Source organism: Triturus cristatus, chromosome 5_1 (assembly GCF_964204655.1).
Source record: "Triturus cristatus chromosome 5_1, aTriCri1.1, whole genome shotgun sequence".
Lineage (NCBI taxonomy): Eukaryota > Metazoa > Chordata > Amphibia > Caudata > Salamandridae > Triturus > Triturus cristatus.
In genome coordinates, this window is record NC_140587.1 from 576,633,897 (window position 1) to 576,651,458 (window position 17,562).

Consider the following 17,562-nt stretch of genomic DNA (forward strand, 5'->3'; position numbering starts at 1 on the left):
ATCTCCGGCTTCAAACCCGAGATCCAAAACAATATTCTGAACTTACCAGTTAACACAGAATTCTTATTCGGCCCTGACGTTGACACTACCCTAGAAAAGATAAAGAAAGACACTGACACTGCGAAATCAATGGGGGCTCTACAAACGCAGCAATTTCGTAGTGGCTCCTTTCGTCGCACTGGAAATAGAGGCACAACAAGGGGTCAGGGGTCACAACAGCAGTATACTAAAAGTGGTGCACAAAGCACCTATGACAAAAACAACAAGGGTGGATATCGTGGATCCAGCACCAAAGGCAGGGGACGTGGCTATGGCAACACCAGGTCCTCTCCAAAAAACAAACAGTGACGCCCTCTCCTTACCCCCCGACCACATAACACCTGTCGGGGGACGACTCCAGCTGTTCCTGTCCGCATGGAAGAACATCACCACGGACAGGTGGGTCAGGGACATCATCCAACATGGGTACTGTCTAGAACTAACTTCCACTCCACCCAACATACCACCAAAGCACCGACCTATGTCAGCCGAACACTTAAATTTACTCCAGCAAGAATTCACAAAAGGGGCAATAGAAGTAGTGCCCATCGACCAGCAGGGCACAGGGGTGTACTCTCTGTACTTCTTAATCCCAAAAAAGGACGGCTCGCTCAGACCTATCCTAGACCTGCGACCCCTAAACCTATATATACTATCGGAGCATTTCCATATGCTCACCCTCCAGCAGGTTCTCCCACTGCTCAGTCAGGGGGATTTCCTAGCTACGCTAGACCTGAAGGATGCATACTTCCACATACCAATACACCCTTCACACAGGAAATACCTCAGATTCACTATTCAAGGGAATCACTATCAGTTCAAAGTTCTCCCCTTCGGAGTAACAACAGCACCCAGGGTCTTTACCAAGTGCCTGGCAACGGTGGCCGCGCATCTGCGAAGACAAAACATTCACGTCTTCCCTTATCTGGACGACTGGCTAGTTCAGGCCAAGTCAGCACAACAATGTGCCACCCACATGTCCCATACCATTCACCTTCTCCACGGTCTGGGATTCTCACTAAATTACCCAAAATCAAGTCTCCAACCTGCGCACGTACAACAGTACTTAGGCGCAACGATCGACACTCTGGCTGCCACAGCTCAGCCAACTTTAGTGAGAATCAACAGCATGCAACAGCTGATCTCCAAATTCCAACTTCAGCACTCCCTTCCTGCGCGAGTATTCATGCAGTTGATAGGCATGATGGCCTCCTGCATTTTCATAGTCCCACACGCGAGACTACATATGCGCCCGCTTCAGGAGTGCTTGGCACGTCAATGGAATCAGGCTCACGGGCAATTAAAAGACCTAGTGTTGGTAAGCGGTCGGGCATACAACTCTCTGCATTGGTGGAATCCACAAAACCTTTGCAAGGGCCGACCGTTCCAAGTGCCTGTTCCACAAATAGTACTGACAGCGGACGCCTCTCTCCAGGGATGTGGAGCTCATGTACTCAATTACACAGTGCAGGGACTATGGACGACACAGCAAAAGAAGATGCACATCAACCTTCTGGAACTGATGGCAATCTTCCTAGCCATGAAGGCATTCAAAGTACACCTGTGCAACAAGGTCGTGTTGATCCGGACGGACAACATGACTGCCATGTACTACATACAGAAGCAGGGAGGAACACACTCTCCACAGTTGTCTCATCTGGCTCAGAGCATGTGGAAGTGGGCCATTGAAAGGAACATATTCCTCATGGCGGAACACCTCCCAGGCAAGGACAACCAGATGGCGGATCTGCTCAGCAGACACAGCCACCAGATGCACGAGTGGGAGCTACACCCATCAGTACTCCAACCGTACTTCCAGCAGTGGGGTCATCCAGAGATAGACCTATTCGCCACAAACGAAAACGCAAAATGCCAAAGCTTTGCCGCCAGGTTCCCACATCCACAGTCGCAGGGCAATGCGATATGGATGAACTGGTCCGGCAGATTTGCGTACGCTTTTCCCCCAGCGCCATTAATACCGCTGGTGGCACGCAAACTGCGACAGCACTCACTGACACTCATCCTAGTTGCTCCAACGTGGGCGCGCCAGCCATGGTACGCCACCTTTCTGGAACTTTCCGTGGTGCCGCATCAAAGGCTGCGGATCAAACCCACACTTTTAACGCAGAACCATGGCGAAATTCAGCACCCAGATCCGCAACAGCTGAACCTGGCAATCTGGCTCCTGAAGTCTTAGAGTTTGGCTACCTAATCCTGCCACTTGACTGTATGGAGATCATCAAGGAGGCCAGGAGGCCCACTACCAGAGCTTGCTATGCAGCTAAATGGAAGAGGTTTGTCATTTACTGCAACAACAATGACATTAACCCGCTAGACGCATCCATTCAAAACATAATCTGCTACCTCTTACACCTATACCGATGCAATCTGGCATACACCTCGATACGTATCCATTTAACAGCAATAGCAGCCTATCTTCAAAACAGGCAGCACCTCTCTTTATTCAGAGTGCCTGCCATCAAAGCCTTCTTGGAAGGACTTAAACGAGTAATTCCCCCAAGACACCCACCAGCACCGGTGTGGAACCTCAACTTGGTCCTCACCAGACTGATGGGTCCGCCCTTTGAACCTCTCCATTCATGTGAGATTCAATTCCTCACCTGGAAAGTGGCTTTCCTGGTTGCCATCACTTCCTTAAGGAGAGTTAGTGAACTCCAGGCACTAACCATTCAGGAGCCATTCATTCAGGTCCACGCAAACAGGGTTGTCCTACGCACCAACCCCAAGTTCATGCCCAAAGTCATATCACAGTTCCACATTAATCAAACTACCGAACTGCCCGTTTTCTTCCAAAATCCGCAAAATGTCGCGGAAAGAATGCTCCATACACTAGATGTAAAGCGGGCTCTCATGTACTATATTGACAGGACAAAGGATTTTAGAAAAACTAAACAACTCTTCGTTGCCTTCTCTCCACAACACAAAGGCAACGCCATTTCCAAAACAGGAATAGCCAGATGGATTGTTAAATGCATTCAGATTTGCTATCACAAAGCTAAACGCACATTAACGGTTCCCCCACGAGCCCACTCAACACGAAAGTTAGGGGCATCCATGGCTTCCCTAGGAAACATCCCTTTACAAGAAATTTGTAGAGCAGCCACATGGTCCACTATACATACATTTACCAGACACTACTGCGTAGATGTACACTCAAGGCAGCAAGCAGCTGTAGGACAGGCTGTTCTCAAAACTCTTTTCCAGACTGCTGCAGCTGGCACAGGTAGCCGCCGCTAGGGGAGGTACTGCTATATATTCTATGCACAGATATGAATTCAGCAGCCCACATGCCTCGAACTGATTATGCTACTTACCAGTATGCATCTGTTCTTAGCATGTAGGGCTGCTGACATTCATATCGCCCACCCTCCTCCCCGGCGCCTGTCGCGGCTGCAGCACTCAGTATTTTCTGTATAGCATGGTCATCACTTACTATATCTACACCATCACTGCCACAATGGCGAAAAACAATCTAAGGATGGAGAGGATGCCCATGCGCACTGTAGTCCAGGGGAGGAGCCACCTATCTCGTGATACTTCGAAGACTCTTCCAGGACAACAATGTGCAATCATCCGGACCCAACACTAGGCGGCGATCTATGCACAGATATGAATGTCAGCAGCCCTACATGCCAAGAACAGATGCATACTGGTAAGTAGCATAATCATCATTATTCACACTCATTAACACATTGGTATATATCGTACACGGAGATATCAACACAATACACACAATATTTCAAAAGGAGAACAGGTAAGTTGCACACAAATACATAGTGGTCTCCAGGGGGAGACCAACCCATATACTAATAAAGTGGAATGCGAACTGTGACCGAAGTCGAGACCTGACTTAGAAGAGCCGGGGACCCACAGTACCACCCGAGGTAAGTACCCAGGAACCCCACGGAGGCTGAGTGCAGAGTGGTAACACAGCAGCTTACTCAATGCAAGGAAATGGGAAAGTCGCAGTTGCTGTTTTTGAGAAGAAGGATCCTTCCCAGAGGACCCTAATGAAACCGCGTGGAAGATGGAAGGTTGGAGAGTCACCCCACCCATGGATACCCCAGGAACCAGGATACCTACACCAGGGAAGCCGGGTGCGTAGGTGTGATGTGACGTTGCAAATCACCGTAGACCACAATGCAGGACTTCAGTGAAGATGCCGCTGGCGAAGAAGGTGAAAGAGTCCGGTGTTAATTCAAGGACTGATTCTTTAAGAGAAGTTCCTGCAAGCAGAGAGGACATAGTCTGTGCCACTCGGGAGTGACTAGGAGGCACGGAAGACCAATGACCACCGATGACGGAAGATGCAGGAGAGTTGACGGTGACCTTGTCATTAACAAGCTGTCCCACATCGGAAGTTGAGAACCAGGGGGTTGTTGTCTGTCGGGAGAACCAACAAGCTTTGGCAGCAGCAACAGACGTGGATAATGAAGAAGGTGCAGAGTTGGGACCAGCAAGGTCCAGGGGACTCCCCATATGCAGAAGAGTCAGAGCAGGCCCGAGCAAGCAGCGGAGCCCACTAGAGCCAAAGAAGACCCTTAAGAGGACCCACAGGTGAAAGGGATAGGAGTGGCAAGAGGACTTCGAGCAGCTCACCGAGGTTACAGATCTTGGTAGCAAAAGATGCTGGAGTCTGGACCTTCTTAGAGCCCAAAGATCTCTGGAGAAGAGAGTCAACAAGCCTTGGCAACAGCAGATTGACTTGGTGCACAGGGGTGCTGTTCCTATGAGGGATACTGGCCTCAAACTCGGTGAGAAGACCGTGCAGGCCTTGAGGGAGTTGCAAAACCATCACCTGTGTTGCTGGGCCTTTCGAAGTCCAGAGGAGATCAGGAGCAGCTTATTTGCGGTGCTCACAGATGCAGGGGTGTGACTCCTTCACTCCAAGGGAAATTCCTTTGGGTTTCTTTGATGCCCACAGGCCTGGAGAAGAACCTGAATCAAGCACAGACACGGACGATGCAGAAGACTGGCGGGACGACGAGACCAGGAACAGCAGGAGTCTTCCCAGATGCAGCCTCAGTTCACAAAGCAAAGTCCAACTAAGTCCAAAGTGCCCAGATGGTAGAAGTAGAAGTGGTTTCGGATCTGAATCTGGTCCCACGACGAATCTGAAGAGCCACCCACAGGTAAGCCCTTAAGTACCCAAAGGAAAGGGTTGGGACGATTCAGGGTCCCTCCCTGAGGAGGGGCTGGACAGAGGGGAAGATACTCCCATTTCCTTTGTCCAGTTTTGCGCCAGAGCGGAAGCCAATTACTCCCTGAACTTGTTTCAACTGGAGTATGCAAGGAGGGCACTAAATTTGCCTTTCAAAGCAGTCTGGTGGCACTGGCAAGCGCCCCACCCCAGCTTAATACACTAAGTCCTGTCTGGGAGGTGGTCATAACTCCCTGTGACAGGAAACCTATTGTTCTACCTTTCCCTGCTCTAGTTCAGATAGCAGCAGGAGGGCAGAATATTGTCTGTGGTCAGCAGCAGCACTAGCTGTTAGACCCTGAAAGGCTGGTACCGGGAATAATGTGGGGCTCCCCGGGGGAAACGCCCCCTCCACCCCTTCCAATACCTGGGATCCTGCATCCAACACTGGAATCGGTGTTGGGGTAGGATTCCAACATGTCTATGGGAAAATGTGTTCGTACATCTGGCCCTTGAGTCCACTATTTGTATAAAATGGCTGACCGCACTTACAAAGCCTGGAGAATCGACTCCTGGAGTTGTAGGGGGCGTCCTGCACATGCAGGGCACCCTTACACTTATAACCAAGCACCCTGCCTTCAGGACTTAAAGGCCTACCTTAGGGGTGAATTATAGGTTTTAAGTGAGGTGACCTCAGATATAAGGAAACTTATATCTGTGGTGAGTGATGCTGGCACCAGCTCACTCAGGCTGCAATGGCTTTGCTGTAGTCACAGTTTGAGTGGTTTCTCATGGGTGGCATAATGCATGCTGCTGCCCATGGGAGAACCCGGTGTACCTATTCCCTGGGTACCTTAGTACCATATACTAGGGACTTAGAGAGTACACCAGTAGCCAATTAGGAAGGTATGAAAGTACTTATCTTAGTCCACTTTAGGGAGAGAGCACAGTGACTGTGGTCCTGATTAGCAGGATCCCAATCAAACTAGTCCAAACACTGACACCAGGCAAAAAGTGGGGGTAACCATGCCAGAAGGTTCCTACCTCTCTACACTCCCCATGCCATTCCAGTTTAAACCCAGCCATATGCAAATCAGTACATGGGAACAATCCAGTCTGAACTGCCAGGCCAGGTTCTCCCTGGACCAGAAACCTAGGACCCGCTTCGGAGTTTCACCCCTGATCAGCCAGGCTACCTTGACTACAGTGGCATGGAGAGCCTGGGACCAACGTCTGGGCATATCCGTCCCACTTTGGGTGACAGATGCAAAAAGAAAAATTGATGGACAGAATGCTGATCAGTGTCAAACATTCACCCCGGTACAGAGATCTGAGCCTTATCCCCTCATCAGCCAGGCTAGCTTGAATCTAGTGGCAAAGTGAGCAAGGAACCCACTGCAAGATAGCAGGAATATTGTCGGGTGAGGTTGGGGTAATAGCTAGCCGATGGTGTCATAAGACATGCCTTTCGGAGCCTCCAAGCCAGCCACCCTGTGTCTTCAGCGTCCTAAGTCAGTTATGCACCATAGTTAATTGCTGTTATGAACGGTGTAGTCTGCCTGACTTGGTGCAATGGGCCAGTTGGCAGAAAGCCCCAGAGCTTGGTAAGATGGCAGAGTTTGCAACGCTAATGGCTGAAGTGCACGCCTAAAGATGGCAGTATGACAGGCTGACTCAAGCTGCAGGAATTACTAAAATCCTGTTGAGGACTGGCCTTACCTTCCTAGATAGCAAAGCCTAATGCCTGGAGAACAGTGAGCGTGACACCAGAAATTAGTTGACCAAGTAAAGATGTAAAGTCCAGGAAAACTGGAAGCAGTGGGATGGAACTAGGGCCTGCTTATCTGAAAATGATTGACGGCGGCGAGTGCCACATTATAACACTGAGTTACCCCGTGGAGTGACCTGATAGTGTTTATCTTGGCAGATCTAGAGCTGGCACCATGAAGGAGGTGGCCACTGATGAGATGGGTATCTGAGGGAGACTTTGAGCCTGCGCCCATGAATTCTGAACTGGAGCAAAGGGTATTGCTGCAGCACACAGATAATCAGTGCAGACTCTTGACGCACCTGAGGAGCACCCGGAGGCTGTGCGGATTGCTGGCCCTGGACACCTAGTGCCAGAGGATGGGCAGGAGAGGTACGCCACAATATACAATTTGCCCAGGATCTAATTAGAAACATACTACCACCTGTGGGCAGCAGCAACAATTGGGAGAACCAATATTACTAAGCCCCACGGCCCAACAACGAAACATCCGGGAAGGGGCCTTGGCCTTGGTAATAAGAAAGGTCCCCCTAGACCTCTCGGAGGACTCCTGACCACTATCTGACCAACGGTAGTCCAAATGGGATGTCATTCAAGTGATCCTAGCAGTATTGAGGAAGTGTTGTGACATACAATGGACACAGTGGAGGTGGATTCGTGTTTGTTATGAGATGATCAGCTAAAATTGGCACACCAGTCCAATACAATAAAAGCTTATTAGCCACAATTGAATGTGTGAGGGAACAGGTACAGGCACTGGCCTGTTAAGTCTTCTTTTGGAGGGTATGGCTGAAGATGCAGAGGGGAGCTCTCGCTGAAGCAGTGCGAAAGTGGTGGAATTGCTCTCAAAAACAAAAGAACAGACATGGTGGCATACATGAAAAATTGGCTCAGCGAGAGGCGCCACTGCAGGCCCTTTTAAATTTTGCAGCAAAGAGGGCCCACAACAAAACTACCATAGCTGGGTAGGCCTCAAGATCAGTTGTGGCACAATTGCTTAATTAATTGTAAAAGAGCATTGGCAAAACAAGTAGGTCTGCCTACTTGTGACAACATGTGACAAGTTGACAACACATGTATTGCATGCACAAATGCTGTTAGTCACACTATAGCTTGCCCTGTTGGCTTAACCAGTGCTGGGGGAAAAAAGCTGCAAAAAGATGATTTTCTGTATAGAATGCACATCGGAGATAAAGAATTCAGTGTGACAAAAACATGATGGTTGAGTGTGCTTACGAAATATAAAATAGTCCCTCATGGTTTCCAATGGAAGTGCTTCCTTAAAAGTGGATTGATATATCGATTAGTCAGTACATGAGGAGAAAGAGTGATACTCCACTAGGTGCAGCCAAAACCTACTCTTTGTTCTTTAGGGTGACCTTGAGGATCTTCAAAAGTGTTTGTGAAATCTGCACTAATAACTGCACTACTTTGGGGTATGGAACAAATAGTGGCCATTTGCACATGGTGCAGATTTTGTATTGGCTGGATCCAGACTCTGTGGCAGTCACGTGGTGAATCAAGAGTGGAAAATTGAGCAAAACAGGTTCATCCTGATCAATCGGGGTTAATTCCCGGCTGAAACCCGATGCTAGACTTACGACGGCTCCACAGTGTTCTGGGACAGGCACTTAGAATAAAGGAGGACACAATGATTCTGTCACTTGACGCATGCATGGCCTTTGACACTGTTAAATAGCCATATCTTTTCCTGTGCTCCGTCATATGGGATTCATCCCACATTTCCTATCCTGGTTGCGACTACTATATTCGCAACCCCTGGCGCAAGTGTAGTTAATGGCAGGATCTCTGAAGTTTTTCCCCTCCACAGAGGAACACATCAGGGCTGCCCTCTCTCTCCCTTGATCTTTGCCTTGATCCTTGAGCCACTGGCATGGAATGGGTCAGAGAAGATCTCCTATCCGGGGTCTGCTCTGGACGGAGGACTGAGAGTATAGAATGTCATTGTATGCAGATGACATTCTTCTCTATATCGCGTCTCCCAGGACCACAGTCCCCATGCCAATGAATATTCTCTTGATTTATGGGGAATACTCCGGATACTTAATTGGTCCAAAACGGTGATGTTTATCCTCCACGGTCTGGCGCCGCGCCTCCCTATAGGCTGTGAGATCCGAGTGGCCAAAGATTTTTCGTTACCTAGCAATCCATGCGACCACTGATCCTAAGATATTTATAGCCAACATTTTGACAGGCCTCCTGACACGCCTCAAAAGCGATGATCAACACTGGAGATCTCTCCCACTCTTTATTGGGCAGGGCAGCGCTATTTAAGATGATGGCGCTGCCCCGTTTCCTTTATATCGTGCAGAACTCCCCCTTTCCCGTGCCAGATACTTATTTCAAAGAGATTAATAGCATACTTAGGACCCTGCTCTGGGACGGACGATTCCTCTTGTATAGCTTTGAGAAAATTGACTCGAGGATGGTATGAAGGGGGATAGCACTTCCTGATCTTCAAATGTACTATACAGTGGCCCAACTGACAACTGTCACCTATTGGGCCCACAAACCCAGAGAAGAACCCGCCTACCGCATGGATCATCTGGTCCTCCAAACAGGGATCTACCGCTGTGCGTTATATACCAATCCACGCCATTTATCCCTAGATGGAACGACAGCCCTGACAGTCACCCTTGGGCACTGGGGGGCACTCAACCCTACGTAAATTTGGATGGGAGAAGGGAATCACATGCGCTACCCCTTTATGGGATGCAGAACTCTCGGGCACGACTGCAAACAGACAGGGTTTTTACAAGTGGGACTTGATAGGGATCTCCACAGTGGGAGACATACACACAACCAGAGGGGTAATTCCATTTACTAACCTACAAAAAACATACAAATTGGCCCCCACAGAGGCCTTCCGATACCTACAAAACAGACACTATCCTGCCAGTATTTCCTCCTGATGAGTTCCCACCGAAATCGTCTCCTCTGGAGGACAGGCTGCCTCTCCACCAAGGCAATTACACTCAAGTACTGTAAATCCATAAATAATTCCCCTTACACTCTTGCCCAGCCCTGGCAATGCTGGGAAACAGACTTAGAAGACTTGCAGGAGGCGGACTGGATTGAAGCCCTCGCCTCACCGCGAGAAGTCGCTGTTAGACTACACTTTCGTTTAGTACAGTTAAAAATTCTGCCAAGTCTATGTCCCCTGAACATCACGGGTGAAAATGCACAGACAGATAGACACAGGGTGCCTTAAGAAATGCGAGCAAGTATGAACCTTTTTTCATATTTTGTGGGAATGCCCAAATGTCCAAACATACTGGAGTGGGGTGTTAACATGCATTGGTGAAGTCAGTGATACTACCATAAGACCATCGGCCAAACTATGCCTGCTTAATATCTGGGAAGCCACAGACCTGAATCGAGCAGACCAAATGTGGACCATGCTGGGCATGATGGTAGCTAAGCATAACATTGCACAAATGTGGGGGGCAGCAACAACTCCATCCCTTCACGACTGGAAGAGAGACTTGGACTGGTGTATGGTGGCAGACAGGTCTGAGTACAAGTGCAGGGAGTGCCCTAAGAAATGGGAGAAGATCTGGGGCAGATCAAATATATACAGAGGGGGGGCGTGGCTAGCAGCCGTCGAGGATGGCCGCTGCCTGAGTGAGCTCCCAATCCCCCGACTTTTATTCTGCCCTATCATGGTCTATCCAAGGTCAAAAGCTGAGTTAAGACTGCCGTGTCCCGTTCCCTGACCCTCTGGAAGAACTTGGCAACGTCTGCGGACTGACAGCTGCTTTTTAATGTCTTTTGTAGAGGTCCCGCCCAGAGCAGTGATGGGGGCTCTCTGATGTAGATCGGAGGGGAAGGCGGCCCCTGAGGCAGGAAGGCGATCTGACCTCCGCTGGGTCGCACAGGGATCGGAGGTGCCCCTCGCACGGCGGGTTGCTCGGCGGTGTCGGGAAACCGACCGAGCAGTACCACGCCTTGCACAGCGGCCTGAGTCGAGGAGCCCTGGTCAGTGCTGCGGCTAACGGAGACCCCGGCTTCAGGGCCTGGACGTCTCATCGCGTCGGGAGGGTGTCTGCGGCCCTGACACAGCCAGGAGTGTGGAGGCCCCCAGAAACTTGCTAGAGAAGAGACGGGGTGAAGTAGGATGCCGGCTCGGCAGCTCGGACGCCTACAGCTGCCGCGACCAGTGCTGGGGGCTCGCATACGGAAAGGGACGCGGAGGCCTCATATGAGGTGGACTGGGTGCATTGTTTTCAACTGAGGCCCTGGCTTAAGGCCTAGCCGGGAGGAGAGTGCGGCTAACGGCGCCATAGCAGGAGTGCCAGACGGTGAAGCGACGGACCTGTAGGCTAGCACAAGACGTCCAGAGGAGGCGAGTGATCGTGGGAAAACGTTGGGGAGCAGCGGCCGGTGCCATTAAGTGATTGGGTTTCGCCAGCCTGCAGCGCTCGTTGCCCTGAGGTCCGACTGAGGTAGGCGCGGCGGGCGTTCATGATGGAATCCTGGGCTTGAGTGTGTAGCTGGGCCATATACGACTGTTCCTCAGACCAGCAGCAGTTTCTAGAGGGGGCCTCACGGAGGCCGCTGGGCGCTTAGAATCAGCCGCAAGTGTTGGGAGGAAGTAACTGATACATGCTGTGGGGCAGGCGCCTCGATACGACGCAGCAGACAACAGCAACGAGGGGTCCTTGAGGTTTAAGGTGAATCACCCCGATGGCTAACCGCATCTAAACAGGACTGCCACAGAGGGTCTCAATTGGTATCCTGCATAGCCATAGCGACGGCTTTGCCTGCATTCGGTTATTGGGTGCGGAGCGGGGCGCTGGGAGTCCTGTAGTTCCCTCGATTGGTCTCGAATAGGTTTGTTCTGCAGGCACTAAAAGTGGGGCACGAGAGTCGTACTGTATCCGGATCACAGTGTGACAAAGAGGTGCAAGGGGATACTGTACCCTAGTGGCACGGCCAGAGCACGAAGACGTCACCTGAAGGAGGTTGGCACAGGCAGCTACACAGTACTGGCGGAAAGTTACGCCTAGTGGAGGGATCAAGCCTAGATATCCTGAGTCTAGGGCCGTGATGGACAGACGGCATCTCCGGGGGGGAGACACACGAATCTTGTTACTCACACCACTGCTTTGCAAAAACCCATTTTGTTGCCTCGTGTTCTCGCTTGGTGAATCAGCTCTTGGCACGCATACATGGCAACAGGCGGGAAAGGTCCTAAGGCCAATGCCCAAAAGCAGCTAGCCAAGTATGCATGGTCTAAAGCAGGAGAAAAAGGTGAACCGCCGCAGATGGAGAAAGACGGAGGGGCGGCTGCCTCTAACCTCTTCTGTGCCCATGACGAGATAGTCTCGTCATGGAGCACGGTTGCGCTGTGCCCATGACGAGACTATCTCGTCATGAACCCCGCCCGCTAATGTAACGCCCGGCACAGAACGGGGAAAGGGCGTGGCACTGAAGGGGCTAAACAAGGAACCAGAGCCAGCCTTACACAATGTCATGGCGGCTATTGGCGGGATGCGTGCTTGGCTGGATTCAGTCATGGTAGAGGTCTCTCTAATCAGAGCGGACTTCCGGACGATGGATGAGAAAGTTAAGGGGCTTAAACTAGTCACCAGCGCCCTGCAGACAGACACATCAGAACTTCCAACGCAGATGCTCGAATTGCAGAAGCAGCAGGAGAGGATGTCACAACAGCTCGACGATTATGAAGGCCGGGCACGCCGCAACAATATCCGCATCTTAGGGGTTCTGGAAAGGGCTGAGGGGTCGGCAGCAGACCTGTACGTAGAAGACCTCATCACTAAACATTTAAAGCCTAAGACTCTGTCTAGCTATTTCTTCATTGAAAGGGCCCACAGAGTGCCGGGAGGCAGACCTAAGCCAGGAGCACCCCTGAGGCCCCTCATCGCTCGAGTGTTCAATTATCGGGATAGAGACATTATCCTGCAGACTGCGAGATCTAATCCCCCACTGAAAATAGACAACTATGAGGTGGCCTTCTTTCCTGATTTCACGGCCAAGGTCCAGGCCCAGTGACGCAGTTTTCAGGCGGTGAAGAGGGAGCGTAGAAGCTGCAAACAACAGCCCAGCAGAGAAGGAAGGCCAACCGAGGGAGCGAGACGGACAGCCCATGGTTACAATGGTGGAGAACTGTCGCCTAACTGAAAGCGCAAGTATGGGGGGAGTAAGATATGGTTTGATATACCCATCACTACGAGACATGTAAGAGGGGTCATAATGCACAGTTCAAGACTGATGGGTTTAAATGGTGTGATTTGAACGGGACTAGAAACTATGAATAGTGGATGGCTAAAATACAAGACAAGTGTGATGTGTACACGCGGGGATGGGAGTTGACTACCCCGTGCATTTTCAGCATTTCAGGGGGGGGGGGGGGAGAGGCACTCTGCCATGTTTGGGAGTGGGTAGTTCTAAATCCATGGGTAGGGAGGCAGGGAGGGGGGTGGACGCAGATGGGTTGGGGAGAGGGGGTGTTTAAGAGAGTGTTTAACTGTTAATTGTTTTATTGGTATAAAATGTGATTCTGTGATCATAATGTGCAAAGTAGCCATGCTGAAGATTGGACGTGCTCAGAAAGGTGTGTTAGTACACACCCTTTTTTCGTTTGCATTCATTCATGTATTTGGGATGTGTGGATTGAATAGATATGGGGGGATAGAGATGGGACACTTTCTGTACTGACCTGGAATGTGAACGGGGTGGGTGATAAGATTAAGAGAGGGATAGTGCAACAGTATTCGAAGCGGCATTCACCTGATGTGGTTTTGATGCATGAAACGCACCTCGTGGGCCAGAAAACTAAGGCCCTCACTAGGTAGGGATACAAACTCTTGATACATGCTGACTATACCATGGGATCAAGGAAGACGGCAATCTTGGTGAAAAAAAGTACACCTCTTATAGTTCATAAGACATGGGCAGACCCGGGGGGACGGTTCGCAGGGGCGGAGGCCCAATGGGATGGAAGAGACATAAATATAATTTCAGTGTATTTACAGCCTGCTCTGGGTAGGACAGCACTGGAGGGCCTTGGAGCTAAACTGACAGGACCCCGAGAGGGTACGTTAATCATGGCGGGAGACTATAATATAACCTTGGATGACACCATTGATCGCCACCCGCCGAAGTCTAGCGTGCAATCTAACGCCCTTATGGCGGACTTTACGAAGGCAATGGGTTTGACGGACGTAGGTCGAGCGTCCCAACCAACTGATAAATTATTCACGTATTTTTCTAATGTACACAAAAGTCTATCGTGTATTGACTACTTTCTCACGCATTTGTTATCGATCGGTAACTTCGCGCAATCTAGAGTCCTGCCCAGAGGCATATCGGACCACTCCCCCCCCAGTCTGGGTTGAGTATACACACTGGGAACGGCAGCCACGCACCACCATTGTTCTTAATCCATGGCTTCTACACATACCAGACATAAGGGAGGAACTCCGCATGCACACAGAACTATTTTACTGAGAATGTAGGCTCGGTTGAATCTGCACAAACAATTTGGGAAGCATACAAGGTGGTTCTGAAAGGGCACGCTTTATCTTTAAAGACAGGATATATCGCCAAGAGACGTGAACTCTTGGTCCAGGTGGAGGAAGACCTCCTTGAACTGGAGCGGGAACATGCACAAGATCCCTCACCAGACATCAGTCATAGGCTCCTACTGAAACAAGATGAATACAGAATAAAGACCAGGGAACACATGATGGCTAAATATCATGCTACCCAGCATAGACTTTATGAAATGGGGAATAGGGCTGGCAGGACACTGGCGTGGTTGGAGAGGCGAGAACAGGGAACGCGATGGGTACACAAACTGACGAAATCAGGAGGTGTCACAGTAACACATCCACGAGAAATACCGGAGGAATTCGCCGATCACCTGATAGACCCTTCTACTCACTACACTGCTGACGATTCGCGCCAGCTCCTCCGAGATAGTGACGTGCCGGGCCTCTCCGATGCAGAGAGGGAATCCCTAGAGATAGATCTTTCGAAGGAAGAAATTAGCAAGGCCTTAGGACAGATTAAATCCGGTAAGGCAATGGGGCCTAACAGCATACCGGTCGAGTTCTTAAAAGCTACTGCTTCTCGGACGGTGCCACACTTAAGAGCCATGTATGAAGAGAGCCTGGAGGTGGGTAGGTTACCAGTGGACCAGCGGCTGGCCAATATTGTGGTCATCCACAAGCCGGGTAAGCCAGCGGACAGCTGTGGCTCCTATAGGCCAATCTCACTGATTAATATAGAGGCAAAGGTTTTGGCGAAAGTCCTGGCAAACAGGCTTGTGACGGTTATTGCCACACTGGTTCATCCGGACCAATCTGGTTTTATGCCAGGAAGGAATACGGCCCTAAATATAAGACGCCTTCACAACATAATGGCTCGTAGGCAGTATATGGAAGAGGACGCAGCAGTGCTGTCTTTAGATGCCTCAATGGCATTCAACTCCATAGAATGGACGTATTTGTTTGAAGTCCTGGAAAGGGTGGGACTGGGCCCAAAATTCATAGCCTGAGTGAAGCTGTTATACACGGATATGTTGGGACAGGTGAGAGTTAACAGTTCTACGTCCTGCACATTCTGATTACGGAGAGGAACTAGACGGGCTGTCCGCTGTCCCCGCTGATATTCTTCCTTCTATTGGAGCCCCTCGCGGCCTGGGTACGCCGAGATGTGATGGTACGAGGATTGCGTTGGGCGGACAAGGTGGAAGATCGCATATCCTTTTATGCGGAGGACGTATTGTTATATCTAGCCTCCCATGTAAATCAATCAGAGTGGTTTTCGACATTTTCACGAACTTTGGCAAGTATTCGGGGTATGCGATTAATTGGAGCAAGTCAGTACTGTTCATGTTGAAGGGCCAAGTCCCCCGACTTCCGATTGAATGCACCATAGCGGTGGCGGAGGAGGGGTTTCGTTACTTGGGGGTATATGTCACTTCGGATCCAGCCCTTTTCTACAGCTCCAATCTGGCCCCCCCACTGGCTAGACTACGAGCGGATGTGAAGCACTGGAGGTCCTTGCCTCTCACACTATTTTATTTATTTATTTATTTATTTTATTTATTTATTTTGGCATTTATAGAGCGCGAACAAATACCCGTGGGCGTCTCGGCGCTAGACTTAACAACTGAAGCTCCTCATAGTTGGAAGGACCAGGGGGTTATTACTGGTTGAACAACCATGTTTTCAGGCTCTTGCGAAACTGAAGTAATGATTTACTGGATCTGATGTGCTGAGGCAGCGTATTCCATATCTTGGGTGCTGCTACCGTGAAGCGGCGGTCTCCCCAGGATGCAGTTTAGGAGCGTGGGACAACTAGATGATTAAGAGTCATGGATCTGAGTTGTCTGGTTGGTCTGTAACATTTAAGTTGGTCCTTAAGAGGGCGTGGACCTCGGTCGTGTAGGGTTTTGTAAATTATACAAAGAGATTTGAAAATGATCCTGTTCTTGATAGTTAACCAGTGGAGTGTCCTAATGGTGTCCGAGATGGGAGCAAACTTGGGTGTTCTTGTCAGGAGGCGTGCTGCCGCGTTCTGTATAGTTTGTAATTTTTTTGTAACTCTGGTTTGACTATTAAGAAAAAGCGAGTTACAATAGACCAAGGAGGTTACCAGGGTTTTGGCAGCAGCATCTGGAAGAACTGGCATGATTTTTCTTATCATCTTTAGTTTGTGGTGGGCTGTTGCTGCTACTTTATTGGCGTGTGCCATAAAGTTGAGACGATCATCAAAGATAATTCCCAAGTTCCTAACCTTAGAGGTCGGATTGGGTGGAGTACCGAACTCAGGGGGCCACCAGAGAGTAGGCCAAGTCGGAGAGAGGGTTCCAAAGATGATCAGCTCCGTTTTGTCGGAGTTGAGCTTTAGGCAGTTGCTGGCCATCCACTCACCTATCAGGCCCATGGTGTTTTGAAAGCGTTCTACAACTTCCGTCCCTTTGTCCTTAATGGCCAGTACCCAGATGCCTTAATTATACTTGCAAGGTCCGACACATAGATATTAAATAGCGTCGGACTCAGGGATGAGCCTTGGGGAACCCCGCATGGGAGCGACAACTTAGCTGACTGATGTGGTCCCATGGTGACCACCTGAGTTCTATCTGCTAGAAAAGATGAGAGCAACTCTCTAGCCAAGTGGTCAATTCCCTTCTTCCCGACACGGTCGACCAGGATCTTGTGGTCGACCGTGTCGAAGGCTGCCGAGAGATCTAATAGTACAAGCAACGCTGTCATGCCCTGATCACGAGTGGTTCTAATTTCATCGGCTGCTTTGAGGAGGGCAGTTTCTGTGCCATGAAATTTACGGAAACCATACTGTGTGTCATCCAGGAGCAAATTTGTCTCTAGGTGTTCTGAGAGCTGCTGATTCATCGCCTTTTCTACCACCTTAGCTAGGAAGGGAAGACTAGCTATGGGCCTATAGTTCTTGAGCTCTTTCGTGTCAAGACTGGGTTTTTTCAGTAGAGGTTTAATCAGCGTGTTTTTAAGACAATCGGGGTAGATCCCAGAGGTCAGTATGGTATTACAGACATGGGTAATGACAGGGGCGGTAGTGTCCA

General features: G+C 50.0%; 1 protein-coding gene across 1 annotated transcript in view; it reads left to right on the forward strand.

The window, feature by feature from the left end:
* Positions 1-17,562, forward strand: part of ARFGEF1 (ARF guanine nucleotide exchange factor 1) — a 1,069,199-nt gene that overhangs the window by 998,747 nt on the left and 52,890 nt on the right. The gene's annotated exons all lie outside the window — the stretch shown is intronic.